Source organism: Somniosus microcephalus, chromosome 22 (genome assembly GCF_052327205.1).
Source record: "Somniosus microcephalus isolate GS21.2 chromosome 22, FLI_Smic_1.0, whole genome shotgun sequence".
NCBI classification, from domain to species: Eukaryota; Metazoa; Chordata; class Chondrichthyes; order Squaliformes; family Somniosidae; genus Somniosus; species Somniosus microcephalus.
In genome coordinates, this window is record NC_141008.1 from 56733369 (window position 1) to 56748088 (window position 14720).

A 14720-nucleotide genomic window follows, 5' to 3' on the forward strand; every position below is an offset into this window, starting at 1 on the left:
CCTGCCATCCCAGGTATCAGTCTGGTGAATCTTCGCTGCACTCCCTCCATGGAGACGTAGATGGAGTAACTCTGGAATGAGCAAACCTTGTGCATTTCTAGTGTTTCCAGTGGTGAAGTATCCATTCATAGCAAAAACACAGCACAGCAAGCACCCCGTGGGGTCAGCCCAGGACTGGCAACATCTTGACTCCGACTAAAGCTGCTGCTGGCTTCAAAAAGCCAGACAGAGAGTGGATGAATTGGCTCAAAGTCGTGAGCAGACAACATTCGGAGCCAGGTTTGTCAGCAGTTTTGGAGTCAAAGCCTCTTTGTAGACTGATTCCCCATCTCCCTGACACCTCATCCCTTCACACTGAGTCATTTGTGCCGTGACAGCACCATTGGGATTTGATAATATTTTAACAGTCATTTATGGAACCCAGAAATGAGTCACATTCTCAGCAGTGAAAGGGAGGGCAACCCACAGGCAAGCATTTTGTAGACAAACAGTAAACATTATACAGGGATTGAGTGTTGCGGCATTGCCCTTTCATCTCCAGGACCTTGTGACAGGCACTACGTTGGAAGCTTCAATCAATCATGTCTGTCTAGTTGTAAGAAATGTGGTCCCCTCTATTAATTGTTATAAATATAAAAGTTTAGAGCGTGTCTATCACATTGCAGATGCCACACTTCATCATGTCAAAAGTCATTTCCTGTTATCTTTTCTGGCCTGGAATGGAAAATTTGCAACCACCTGTCTATCTACGAACTTGCCCCATCAAGCAGCGATCTGACTCGGATTAACCTCGGGCTGTTTACCATAATTAGAGCTTTGTGACCTTAAAGGATCAGGTCATCTCAGTCGCAGGTCCACCTTGACAGCAGAATAATACATTGGTATTGTGTTACACTCCTGCCAGTCATCTTATTGTGAGCAACGCCACAGGAGATCTGCTAGCTGGCGCCAATGCTGCTGCCTGCGTCCTATCCCACCGCGCGGCCTGTTTGGGTGTCCTCTCCAGGGGGCCACGCGCTGCCCTGGGGGCCCACAAGCAGAACACAGTGAAGAACGTTAACGGAGCTCATCTGCGCTCCAAACAGCACCTCTGCGGGCACAAAAAAAACCCTCCCTCCTGGAACCATCACTTTCCAAAGGACATAATCCCTGCACCAGAGGAGATGTAGCCCCAGGGGGAAAGAGGACTCCCAGGCCGGGTATCTCCTAGTCCCTGGCCTGGAGGAAGAGCAATGACTACGGTTGCCATCTCTGGTTGGACGTATTCCTGGAGATTTCAATCACGTGACCTCGTGCTCCCAACCGCCTCGCCCCCTCACTCCCGCCATCGATCGCTTGAACGTCCATCCTCGCGGTTTAACACCTTCCCCCACCAACTGGAAGGCAAACAGACTCTTCATTATCCAACTGGATGATCCTTGACTGTCAGTCAAACCACCTTTTTTCCTCAATCTCCAATATTTTTATAACTAATAAATGAAAGTGTTCAAAGAAAATGAAAGAAAAACACTTTTTATGATTTTTTTTTTCTGGGTTGCTGGCGGCAGTTGTCCGGGGAGATTAATCTTTAATTCCTGGAGACTCCAGGGCAATCCTGGAGGGTTGGCAACCCCAGCAGTGTCTGGTACACCCAGTGAGAGGATAGATACCAGCCGACAGATTTTAGTGTTGTGAATTAGGATTTATTCATCCATTGAGCCCTTTCCAAACCTTCAGGTCTACAAAACATCAAAAAGTAAAAAGTATAAGCACACGTAGTGCTGAGTGGCTTGGATTTCGAGGGCCTGATTCAGAGGGCTGGAGTGGCCGGTTGTGGGGTGGGGTGGGGGGGGTGCAGTCACAGGATTTTTACTTCATCTACTTTGTCTAGAGGTAGTGGGCCTAGGCGCCCTTCACCTTCTCAATTTAGAAAAAGGGGCCATACCAACAATAATAATTTCTTGCATTTCTATAGCACCTTTCACGACCACCAAATGTCCCGAAGCACTTTACAGCCAATCAAGTACTTTTTGAAGTGTAGTCACTGTTGTAATGTAGGAAAACGCGGCAGTCAATTTGCACACAGCAAGCTCCCACAAACAGCAGTGAAATAAATGACCAGGTCATCTTTTTTAGGTGTTGGTTGAAGAATGAATGATGTCCATTCTAGTATGGAGCATAAACTCTGCCACATTGCTCGACTGAAGAATTAACTGATGTGCGTCTCTCGGGCCAGACGCTCAGTACTGGGGAGTTGGGAAGTGAGTGTTCAATACTGCTTTGCTTTCTAGCGTGATGTTAAGGACACAGGGGGTAAGTTTCCGCTTTGGGACGCAATCGGGAAACTGGGCTCAAATTACGCTTGAAATTGGGCTGACGAGGTTACAGCTCAAGTTTCCGCTAAAATACATTTGCATAATCGCAAGCATAAAATCTTCCATGAACCAGTGTAATCGGGCAGCATAACAGAACGCTATTGTTTACATTATCTTCTTTGCGTTAAAAAATATTCCTTGATGTATTTAAGAGCGGTAACCTGGTGCAGTTTTATTAATACAGCTGAAAATGGGTTTATCACCAAGAGTGTCCAGTCCAGCACCTGTGAATCTTCCTGCTTAGGCAGTCCCTCGGAACCGAGGATGACTTGCTTCCACATTAAAAATGAGTTCTCAGGTGCCTAATGAGTCCAATGCGGGACCTACAGTCTCTGTCATAGGTGGGGCAGGCGGTGGTTGAAGGGACGGGTGGGTGGGGTGCTTGGGTTGACGTGCGTTCCTTGCGCTGCCTGCGCTTGGCTTCCGCTTGCTCCCGGCGAAGAGACTGGAGGTGTTCGGTGCCTTCCCGGATACTTCTCCTCCACTTTGTGTGGTCTTGGGCCAGGGAATAAGCTGATTTTAAATCACTGAATATGACTTTACCAAAAAGCTGCTGTAAAAGTAGAAACGGTCCTTGAGTTAAAAAAGGAAAAGACACCCAAGTCCTCTGGGAACTGCTGATGTTTATTTTTCCGACAGCCTAATGTACCATCACAGCACAGTTGTTTTGCTGCAGGTAGCTTGTTGGATCGGCACCGTGTGTGCAGTGACCCTGGGTCTCTGTTTTGAGCTGCAACATGAAATAAACTTGATGTCGTGTTTTATTTTGGACACAAACAGAGTTTGAGGCCAGGACTAACTTTCGAACTTTTCCAATTTACTCCGGTAGCAGCAGCCGCTCGTTCTGTGATACGACTGGAGGAGCGCACAAAAGGAATAACATGGTCGTCTTGTCTTGATTTAAATTGGCCTGCTACAGCGAGCATTGGCAAGGGCTGGGAGCAGGCCGCCCAGCTGCAGGTGCTGGATGAAGGGGCTAATAAAGAGAGTTGGATGGGCGGGGGGGTAAAAAATTCAAAACAATTCAAACACAAGTGTTTCCAAAACAAACCCCTTATTCTAACACAAATATCACCCTGAACCAGATACAATAGGAGCTGAATATAATGTGGAGAAATGTGAAGTTATCCACTTGTTCGGAAAAATAGAAAAGCAGAGTATTTTTTGAATGGTGAGAGATTGGGAAATGTTGGTGTTCAGAGGGACCCGGGTGTCCTTGTACACGGATCGCTGAAAGTTAACATGCAGGTACAGTAAGCAATTAGGAAAGCAAATGGAATGTTGGTCTTTATTACAAAAGGATTTGAGTACAAGAGTAAAGATGTCTTACTGCAATTATATAGGGCCCTGGTGAGACCACACCTGGAGTATTGTGTACAGTTTTGGTCTCCTTACCTAAGGAAGGATATACTTGCCATAGAGGGAGTGCAACAAAGGTTCACCAGACTGGTTCCTGGGATGGGGGATTGTCCTTTGAGGAGAGTTAGAGTCATAGAGTTATCCAGCACAGAAAAAGGCCCTTCGGCCCATCGTGTCCACGCCGGCCATCAAGCCCTGTCCATTCTAATCCCATTTTCCAGCACTTGGTCTGTAGCCTTGTATGCTATAGCGTCTCAATCAATCTCATTGAAACATACAAAATTCTTACAGGACTTGACAGGGTAGATGCAGGGAGGATGTTTCCCCTGGCTGGGGAGTCTAGAACACGGGGTCACAGTCTCAGAATAAGGGGTCGGCCATTTAGGACTGAGATGAGGAGAAATTACTTCACTCAGAGGGTGGTGAATCTTTGGAATTCTCTACCCCAGAAGGCTGTGGAGGCTCAGTCGTTGAGTATATTCAAGACAGAGATCGATGGGTTTTTGGCTATTAAGGGGTATGGGGATAGTGCAGGAAGGTGGAGTTGAGGTAGAAGATCAGCTATGATCTTACTGAATGGCGGAGCAGGCTCGAAGGCCGAATGGCCTACTCCTGCTCCTATTTCTTATGTTCTTATGTTCTGAACCAGCACAGTCTTTGCATTCTAATAACTCGACATGCCTGCATTTGAACGGGGGGAGGTTTGGAGCAGGTGACTGCTAGAATTTCCCCGATGGAACACCACCACCCCTTTAAGGAAGCATCAGGTCACCTGACCAATAGCAATAGAGTCTGGTACCCGGACTGTTCATAGATTAAAAAATAAACCTAAAACTTGAGTCTTCTATAGTTCCTTCCCCCTCCCCCAAGGAAGGAATAATGTTTGGGGACTTCATGTCTTCCCTCCCAAGTGTTAATCCTAGCTATGGTGCAGTTCACACGCTGCCAGCAGCCCGCTATGACCTTCGTCAACTGGCTCTTCCTTGCCTCTGGGCCTGGGCAGTTATTTAACTGTGGAGGGCCTCACTTTCCGGCAGGAGCGGGGGTCAGGAAACCCATGCTGATTTCCGCCCCCCCATCTTCTATAGTCCAACAACAACAACAGCTTTTATTTATATAGCACCTTTAACGTAGTAAAACGTCCCAAGGTGCTTCACAGGAGTGTTATAAGACAAAAACTGGACACCGAGCCACATAAGGCGAAATTAGGGCAGGTGACCAAAAGCTTGGTCAAAGAGGTAGGTTTTAAGGAGCGTCTTAAAGGGGGAAACAGAGGCGGAGAGGTTTAGGGAGGAAATTCCAGAGCTTAGGGCCCAGGCAGCTGAAGGCACAGCCACCAATGGTGGAGCGATTAAAATCGGAGATGTTCAAGAGGCCAGAACTGGAGGAGCGCAGAGATCTCGGTGGGCTGTGGGGCTGGAGGAGGTTACAGAGATAGGGTGCTCAATTTTTATAGAGGAGGTGGGTTGAGGGTGGGCCTGCTGCTCGGCAGCTTTCGGCCCACAGTTCCGACTTCTGCTTCATTGGCCTCGGTTACGGCCGACGTGCAGGTTCCTCCAGGCAATTGCTTGGAGCATGTCAGTTTCTCGCGTCTGATGACGCGTTTATGGAGTGAAAATTTAAAGGGGCCATGCCCCCTTTGCAAAAAATGTAACTGGAATGGCTTAGTGCTGTATTATCTAGAAAGGGGAGTTGACGGCGGCTGGTGTGAACACAAATAATTGAATGAAATTGCTGGTCATATTATTCCAGAAAGACATTTATGATTTTTTTTATCTATCAATGTAGTATGTGACTAAGAAATGAAAAATATGCCAGATGTGTTCCAATCATTTACTTAGTAAAATTAATGCTTTTTTCTCTTAAAGGTGCTGGCAGCCCCAAAAACTAAGGCTACAGCCAGGTTCAATGAGGGCTCCCTCCATGCTCTTGTGGGGGTAGTTAGAGCACGTCAGGAGGTCCTTTTCCCTGGAAATGGAAGGAGGAGGCCTCCTCAGCAAACCAAGGTCGCTTGGCTGCAAATTGCTGAGGAGGTGAATTCAAGGTCTGTGTGCAGACGCACATGGGTTCGGTGTCGCAAAAGGTTTAATGATCTGCTGAGATCACCTAAAGTGTGTGGCCTCTGTGTTCCGGGAAATGGAAGTTCAAGAGTGAGGGCTCAGGGCGAATGCCATGTAGAATGTTGGTGGTGACACTGAGCGCTTTAGTAGACAGATGATGCCGGGGGTTTTGAGGATGTCGGACTTATATTCATCTCCACGTGCCAGCCACCTGTGGTTAAAGTGTAAGCTTGCGCGAATCTGGCATGGATGAGTGCATCCCTTGCTTGACGGCCAGCAATGTGCTCGCCTGCTGCTGGATTGGCCACATCCGGCCCTGCAAAGCGTCGCTCCCCGTCCTCTTCCTCTTCCGAGGAGGCTGTGTGCTGAGCCACTTGTCACTTGTTTATGCGGCAGCGCTAAGCCGCGCTGCTGTGCAATGTTGTGCAGGGCACAGCAGACCACAACGATTCTGGACACCCTGGCTGGTGCATACTGCAAGGCTCCTCCAGATCTGGGTAGGTATCAAGTGCATTTTGAGCAAGCCGGTGGTTTGCTCGATGATGCTTCTGGTGGATATGTGGCTCAAATTGTACCACTCCTCAGCATCGTTTAATGGCCTCCTCACCTGTGTCATAAGCCACTTTTTCAGGGGATAACCCTTGTTGCCAAGAAGCCATCCGGAATGTTGGTTTGGCGGATGGAAGAGCTGTGGCACAGTAGACTGGCGCAGGATGAAGGAGTCATGGCAACTGCCAGGGTACTTGGCGCAAACATGCAGGATGATCTTCCTGTGGTTACACACCAGCTGGGTGTTCAGGGACAAATACAGCTGGGTTGTGATGGGGTGCCCTAATGGCCACATGTGTGCAGTCAATGACGCCCTATGCCATTGGCAAGCCTGCCATATTGGCAAAGCCAACCACACGCACCGTCACACTTGGGCCATCCGTGGAGAAGTGGATATAATTGTGGGCCTTTGCAAAGAGGGCATCGGTGACCTGCGTGATGCAGGTGTGTGCGGCCGACTGGGAGATGCCACTTGTGTCTGCAGCTAATCCCTGGAAGGAGCCTGAAACAAAGAAGTTAAGTGCGGTGGTGACTTTAACAGCCACTAGTAAGGAGTGTCCACACACTCCTCTGGGCTCCAGGTGTTGGTGCAGCATTGCGCAGATGTCAGCCACTACGTCTCTCGAAAGTCTCAGCGTCCTTTAGCACTGCTGCTCAGTTATGCTGAGGAAGCTGATCCTCTGCTTATAAACCCTGTGTTAGGGTATCTCTTGCGGCGAGGTGCAGCCTTGCGCTGAGGCCCTCCGCCCTGTGCATCATCAGGTGGGTGAGGAGGAGGTTGGCGCTCCTGGTGCTGGTGCTGCTGTTGTGGCTGGTTGTGGTGTTGCCGCAGCTGCTCTTCCTCCGAATCTGACGACCAGGATGAGAGGATATAAATGTTTCCCATCCCGTAGCTATAGATTTTACTTGAGGCAAGAAGCTTGCAATTGCACACTAGAAGTGGCCTGAAATTATTCCTATCAGGTTACACTGCAGATCAAATCAAATCAACTTTTATTGTCATTGTTAGTGCACAAGTGCAGTACAATGAAATGTAGGCTTGCGGCTCCCGAGAGTGTACCTTTAGATTAAGACATTTAAACATTCAACATACATTTGGCTTGTAATACATTAACATAACCATAACCATAATAAAGTGCATTGGCAGATGTGCAGGCTTTAGAGTTTATTTGTGGAGTTCAGTAGGATGACAGCCCTGGGAAAGAAGCTGTTCCTAAATCTGGTCGTATGGGTGCGAATGCATCTGTAGCGTCTCCCAGATGGCAGGAGGGTGAACAGACTGTGGCTGGGGTGGGTAGGGTCTTTGATGATGGACCGTGACCTCCGTAAACAGCGTTTCTGGTATATGTGCTCTATGGTCGGTAGCCGGGTGCCGGTAATGCGTTGGGCAGTTTTGACTACCCGCTGCAGGGCTTTCCGGTCATAGTAGCTACAGCTGCCATACCATACTGTGATACAGTTCGTCAGGATGCTCTCTATTGTGCAGCGGTAAAAGTTAGAGAGGATCAGGGGTGACAGGTTACATCCCTTCAGCCTCCTTAGGAAATATAGGCGCTGCTGGGCCTTCTTCACCAGAGAGGCTTGAACAGACAAGGTCAGTGGATTTGCAGAATCTTATCCCAAACCTTCAACAACAAGGTTGTTGCATTTGAATGTCAGCCATGTTGCAGGAGCGCTTTTAAAGTTCTGCATCAATGAGTACAAATCATGTCCTCCAGCAACTCGTCTCCTTGCAGCTGACCTGTTTCTGACAAGGCGGGAAACAGGAGCCAGAGGCACGAAAATGGGGAACCTCTATCAAAATAGGATTAGCAAGGTAGTTAACAGGCTCTTAACTACCTGTCCCACCGGTTCCAGTCGGGTCAGTTTGGGAGCGGCTGAACAGATGCTCACGAAAATCGGGTGGGAGCGGGATAGAGGCGGCTTGGGTGTCTGAAGCCACTTTTTCCGAGTTTCGCTTCCGACCCGCCTCCAAACCTCCTCCTCAGGGCTATTAAAAATGAGCTCAGGGAGTGGGGTGAGGCCAAGTAGGGATTTGAAATCATGGATGAGAATTTTAAAATCGAGGCGCTGCTTAACCGGGAGCCAATGTAGGTCAGTGAGCACAGGGGTGATGGGCGAACAAGACTTGGTGCAAGTTAGGACACGGGCCAAGGGTTCCGAGGCCAATTAAAATACCCCAACTGATACTCAGACTGAGATCAGCTAACCCAGCAGCGATTGGCGATTAAACCTGGAGCCCCCTGATTTGTAAGGCTCATTATCACATTGAGCCGTGCACGTTTCTAGCAGGGCGTTGGTGAGTAAATTGAACTGATGAGCACAGCAAGAAGTGGGCAAGGGAACACCTGAATGTTGAAATATCACGATAAATCAAAAAACAAATTCAGCAGTTGCTGGTTGCTTTCTGTAATTCCACGGGTAACCCAGCCAGCTCCTCAGAAATAAAAAGCCCCAAATGCTATTTCTCCCCTGGCCTCTGCCTCTACTGTAAGGGCTCCTTGGAGGATTTCGAAACAAGGGGTTATACATGCTAGCTCTGTACAACTGACACTGGGAAACAGTTTGACTAATGCACCTGTCAAAACAGCTGTCACTGTGCTGAAAGCTGTACGACAGGCTATGGTTAGCTGCAAGTCATATCTCCACTCTTTCATTGACGTCACTCCCCGCCTCCTATTCCCAAAATGACCAAGACTGCGCTGGCCCATTTCCTCCGCCATTATCAATCTTGCAATGATTATTTTTTCTCTCAGACCTGCAACCCAACCTTGTCTGGTCTGGTCTGGTCTGGCCAGCGTACTGCTTTGTTTACCCACACGCCTTATGTTCGCACAATGTTATCTTTAACCCCGCCTCCTCTTCCCAAGCAGAAAGAATGAGTGTAGAGCGGGAGTGGGGGGGGGAGGAATTTTGCGAGTAGGAGGATGGTTCACCATCCCATTTACAGACGGTCATGCCAGGCTTTTACCCATGAGGTCATTTTCCGATGCTCCTTTTCTTTCATAACTTTGAACAAAATGAAGGGAAAGTTATGAAACATAAATTATAACATTGTTCCCGTTGTCCACAAAACACTGGTGCCTATTGTTCGTGTGCACCGGTGGACACCGCGCGCTCCCCGTGAGGGCCACCCGGGCGCGGACAAGACCGCGGAAGAGACGGCAGGCAGCCAGAGTGACCACCCCCCGCCCCGGGCCATATCCATCCTTCACCTATAGAGGCCACCTGGGCCAGACCCAGGAGTAGACCCACCAATTCTCACTTGAATGGCTCACTGATTTTATTGCGGGAGAGATGGAACACGGGCCGCCGGCACGTTGCCACCCATTTTACACTATCGCACAAAGTCTAGATCTAACCCATAGACAGATGTTCGAAGGCATAAAAAAAAGACCGAACACCGCATAGTTTGTTACTGCTTTCTACTGTCAGTCAGCAGTGGCTCAGTTGGTTGCACTTCCACCTCGAATTGGAAGGTTGTGGGTTGAAGTCCCACTCCAGAGGCTTGAGCACAAAAATCTAGGCTGACACTCCAGTGCAGTACTGAGGGAATGCTGCACTGTTGGAGGTGCTGACTTTTGGATGAGACGTTAAACCGAGGCCCCGTCTGCTCTCTCTCGAGTGGATGTTAAAGATCCCATGGCACTATTTCGAAGAAGAGCAGGGGGATTATCCCCGGTGCCCTGGGCTAATACTTACCCCTCAACCAACATCACTCAAACAGATGTTCTGGTCATTATCACATTGCTGTTTGTGGGATCTTGCTGTGCGAAAATTGGCTGCCGCGTTTCCTACATTACAACAGTGACTGCACTCCAAAATGTACTTCAATGGCTGTGACGCGCTTTGGGACGTCCGGAGGCTGTGAAAGGTGCTATATAAATGCAAGTCTTTCTTTTTTCTACTGCTCTGGCACTCGCATTAAGACGTATCTACTTTTTTTTTATAGAAATGAACAGAGAGGAAAATGTGGCCCATAGTTAATGACACGCCTAGATCAGCCTTAAAACACTGTTTAGAATGTGTTAATGGTAAGTGGCTGTCAACAGTATGATTGTGTATCTCACAGTGAGGGCCTCAAGGGAAAGAACAGGAGTGACTGCTGGTAAATCCCATGATCCCCGGACTGCCTTGCCTAGTTCTTAAAGGGAAACTCAACGCTCAATTTTAAACAGACTTTGATTTAAAAAGCCTCCTGCCGGGACCTGCAGCAGGCGTGTGCAAGATCAGCCTTGTTTTCATATATATATATATATATATATATATATATCGGAGGGCGATTTTTGTACTGTAGGAGTGCAGCTGGCCCAACTGGTGGCACTCCATAGTGTTAACAAGCTGCGGTTCCAGGAAATGTCGGTGAGTTAAAATGTGGGGCGACAATTCCTCCCCTTGGAATAAGGGAGCTGGTTTTTGGAATTGCAAACACAGGACGCTGGCCCCGCTTGGTGACCCTTCTTTGGTGTCTCTGTAAAAAAATAAGTGGAGCCCAGCGCACCTACAGAGACCCTCCACCTCCCCCTCATCTCCCTCTCCTCCCCCTCATCTCCCCCTTCCCATCCCCTCGTCTCCCCCCGGTGGTGAAGGCTATGCTGTATTTCTGAACAACCTATGGTTTATGAATATCTGTCTATTTAAAATACAGAATGTACAATAAATATGTCCAGAACCATTTGTAAGTATAGAAAATGTGCTTCTTATCTTTAGTTCTTTCAAGCAAATTCTCTCGCTCTTCTTCCAGCTGTGCGTGAGTCAATCTTTCTCACCGACACACTGACCTGCCTGTCTGTTACAACAACAACAGCTTGCATTTATATAGCGCCTTTAACCTAGTAAAACGTCCCAAGGCGCTTCATGGGAACGATTATCAAACAAAGTTTGACACCGAGCCACACAGTGAAATGTTAGGACAGGTGAGCAAAAGCTTGGTCAAAGAGATAGGTTTTAAGGAGCGTCTTAAAGGAGGAGACTAAATGTAGGGTAACCATCCTCCCACCCCCACCCCCAACATGGGATGATCGAGCAGTTAGAGAGTTAGCGTGACTGCCTGAAGGCCTTTTTCTAGACTAGTTCCAGCTACTGAACCATACATTAATGTCACACAGAGGCGATGAGGTACAGTGTAATGACTGCACTAAATTTAGAGGCGAGACAGCGGCATCACTGATTCCCTATGGGAATATAGATTAGCAGCCTTGTCAGCCTGGGACAACACAGTTATTAGGTTGCTCACAGTACTGCTCCCAGCGATGTTGAAGTGACAGCTTCTTGGTTTGTTTATCTGAAGCTTCAAGTCTCCCAATAACATTGAGAATCACTGCTGTTAATCTCAATTTTGGCAAGTTATTTTCCTTCAGTTTGTGTTGCTGATTTTCACCTTTTGATCTCTTGACCTTTCCTGAAGCCACTGATCTTAATGGCCAGCAGTACCTAGTCCGACTGGGGTACAGTTCCATTGGCCCCAACATTCGGTCAGTACCTAGCCCGACTCGGGTACAGTTCTCTAGGTTCCAACAGTCTAGGACTAGGGGGGCATAACCTAAAAGTTAGAACCAGGTCTTTCAGGAGTGAAATTAGGAAACACTTCTACATGTAAAGGGTGTTAGAAGTTTGGAACTCTCTTCCGCAAATGGTAATTGATGCTAGGTCAATTGTTAATTTTAAATCTGAGATTGATAGATTTTTGTTAACCAGTTATTAAGGGATATGGGGCAAAGGCGGGCATATGGAGTTAGGGCACAGATCAGTCATGATCTCATTGAATGGTGGAACAGGCTCGAGGGGCTGAATGGCCGACTCCTGTTCCTATATTCCTATTCAGTTGGTATTTGCCTGACTGGGGTACAGTTCCATAGGCTCCAACAATTGGTCAGTACCTAGCCCAAGTGGCCATTTTTCACGTGTAAGCCTAGACAGCAAGTGTTGGAAAGCTATTTAACTGTGGAGGCCATCACAAGTAAACTCAAACCTTAACCCTAAACCCCTTTTCCTGTCAAATTTATCCTCACCTTCAAACACATTTTACAAACCTAACTCTTTCACCACACCTTCAATCATTTCTATGCCGCTGATTGGTGTCCATTCTACCCCACTACCCCCCGTGAAATGTCCTGGGGACATTTTGCCACACTGAATGTGCTGGATACCTACAAGTCATTGTCTTCACACGCCTAGGGCCACAGGATGGTGATCAGGGTGGGAACACCGACGGATTTCTTAGTTGACTCGGCAACTATTATTGGAGATGGGTGTCGGATAATGGCAGACGCACTTCATGATGCAGGATGACATGAATCTTGTCATTCATGTGGAAATGACTTATGAAATGATACTGGGTGGCCTGCTGGTGGCGCTGTCCAGGGAGAGTATAAATACTCGGGCACGGGCCCAGCTTGCTCAGGACATTCTTTAACAGGAACTAGTGAAGGACACAACTAGATCTCCATGTTGTAAAACAGTTGATTAAAGCTTTCTTTAATGCTTAGACCAAGTGCCTAGTAGTTTTCGTATGTCACAGGATATGTCTGCTCCCCAGAGATCGTGGCCTAGAAATTTGTCTCGGGCGGTACCGGATTGGCCGCTCGTTATACGCAGGGCCTGATATTCAGTTACGTTGAGTGCAGTAGAACTGAATATCCAGCGCTGCGTATAACGGGCGGTAGATCCGACACCGCCCGCTTTATGCCACCGCCCGAGATGAATTTCTAGGCCGAAGTGTTTTACAAACACTTTAAGTCCAGGAATATCCTGATAAATAGAATATTGGATTTTCCTCCGCTTATATTAGATTTGGATCAGGATTTCTACGGACAGTTTGTAAAAATTGATTCATTTGGAACGCAGTAAATTCTTCTCATCACACAGAATTCAGCAAAAATTCTTGTTAGTTAGCAGAGACCTGCACTAACAAGAGACCCTTTCCTTTCTTCTGAAGGCAGGTTTATACTCAATTCGCATTTGCAGCTTTCCTTCGCAGAATGCTTTGTTTCCCTTTCCCTGCTCCCTCTTTTTTTCCATTCGCAGCAGTCTTCCCTTTCCAGATTATACTGTGCTTCCTGTATTCAGCTCCGTTACCTCGGTCCCAGCATCACATCCTCGTGACTTTCCCCCATCTCCACCACCAGCTCTTGGTTCCATCCTGTTTTCTCTCTATCTTATCTGCCTGGCCAGCCTTTCCCAGTCTTCGCGTCTCTTATCCTTCACATCAGCCTTCAGCCCAGTCTCTGAGACTCTTATCTTCCTGACGGAGCTTCGCTTCTATCCTGGTCTCTGCCTGTTCTTTTTCCGGGCCGGCTACTTGTTCCATCTGTCTCTTGGTCCTACTTCCAGAATTTTCTTCCCTATACATTGACGTCCACAGTAGGGATCCATACTGATAAGTGTCTTACAAGATCATGTTGATAAGGTCGGAGGTGGGAGTAGCATTTTTAGTTGATCGGATCCTGTAGGCTACAACTAAGTTTAAATTACACACTTCGCAATACATTGTGAACATAAAAAAGCATGGAGCGAGAAAAGGGCCATTCGGCTCATCATCACTGCTACTTCCACAAGTCCTGTAAAAGAAACAATGAATGAACTTCCAATGCCAGAGAGTGGGCTGCACAAGGTGGTCCTAAACGGAGCGCTTTGAGACAGAGTGCTAACTTGGGAATTTGGAGAGAGTGGGAATCCGGAGCAGAGGGGGAAGGAGGAGAGAGAGCGAGAGGAGCGGCCGGAGATAAAGGTAGGCCCGAGAGCCCGGAGGGAGTGCGAGCCTCGGGGAGCGAGGTAAGTGAGATCAGCACAAGGGAAGGAGCTGAAGAGAAAAAATACAAATTGGTGAGTTCTTTTTTAAGTCTTGAGGTTATTTCTGTTAGGTTAGTTAATAATCTATTAAATAGAGGCTTGGCAGGGCACCTCAGTCCCGTGGAATGCACATCCTGTGCCATGTGGGAACTCCAGGATGCTTCCAGTGTCCTGGACAACCGCATGTGCAGGAAGTGTCTTAAGGCTAAAGGCTAAAGGGATCAAGGGGTATGGGGAGAAGGCAGGGACCAGATACTGAATTTGGATGATCAGCCATGATCGCATTGAATGGTGGAGCAGGCTCGAGGGGCCGAATGGCCTACTCCTGCTCCTATCTTCTATGTTTCTAAATGTCATCGGCTGCAGGAGCTCAAGCTCCAGGTTCTGGAGCTTGAGCAGCAGCTGGTGTCACTGCGGTGCATCCGTGAGGCTGAGAACTACGTGGATAGCACGTTTCAGGAGGTGGTCACCCTGCAGCGTAAGGGTGTGCAGGCAGAGAGGGAATGGGTGACCGCCAGACAGACAAGGAAACATAGAAGATAGGAGCAGGAGTAGGCCATTCGGCCCCTCGAGCCTGTTCCGCCATTTAATGAGATCATGGCTGATC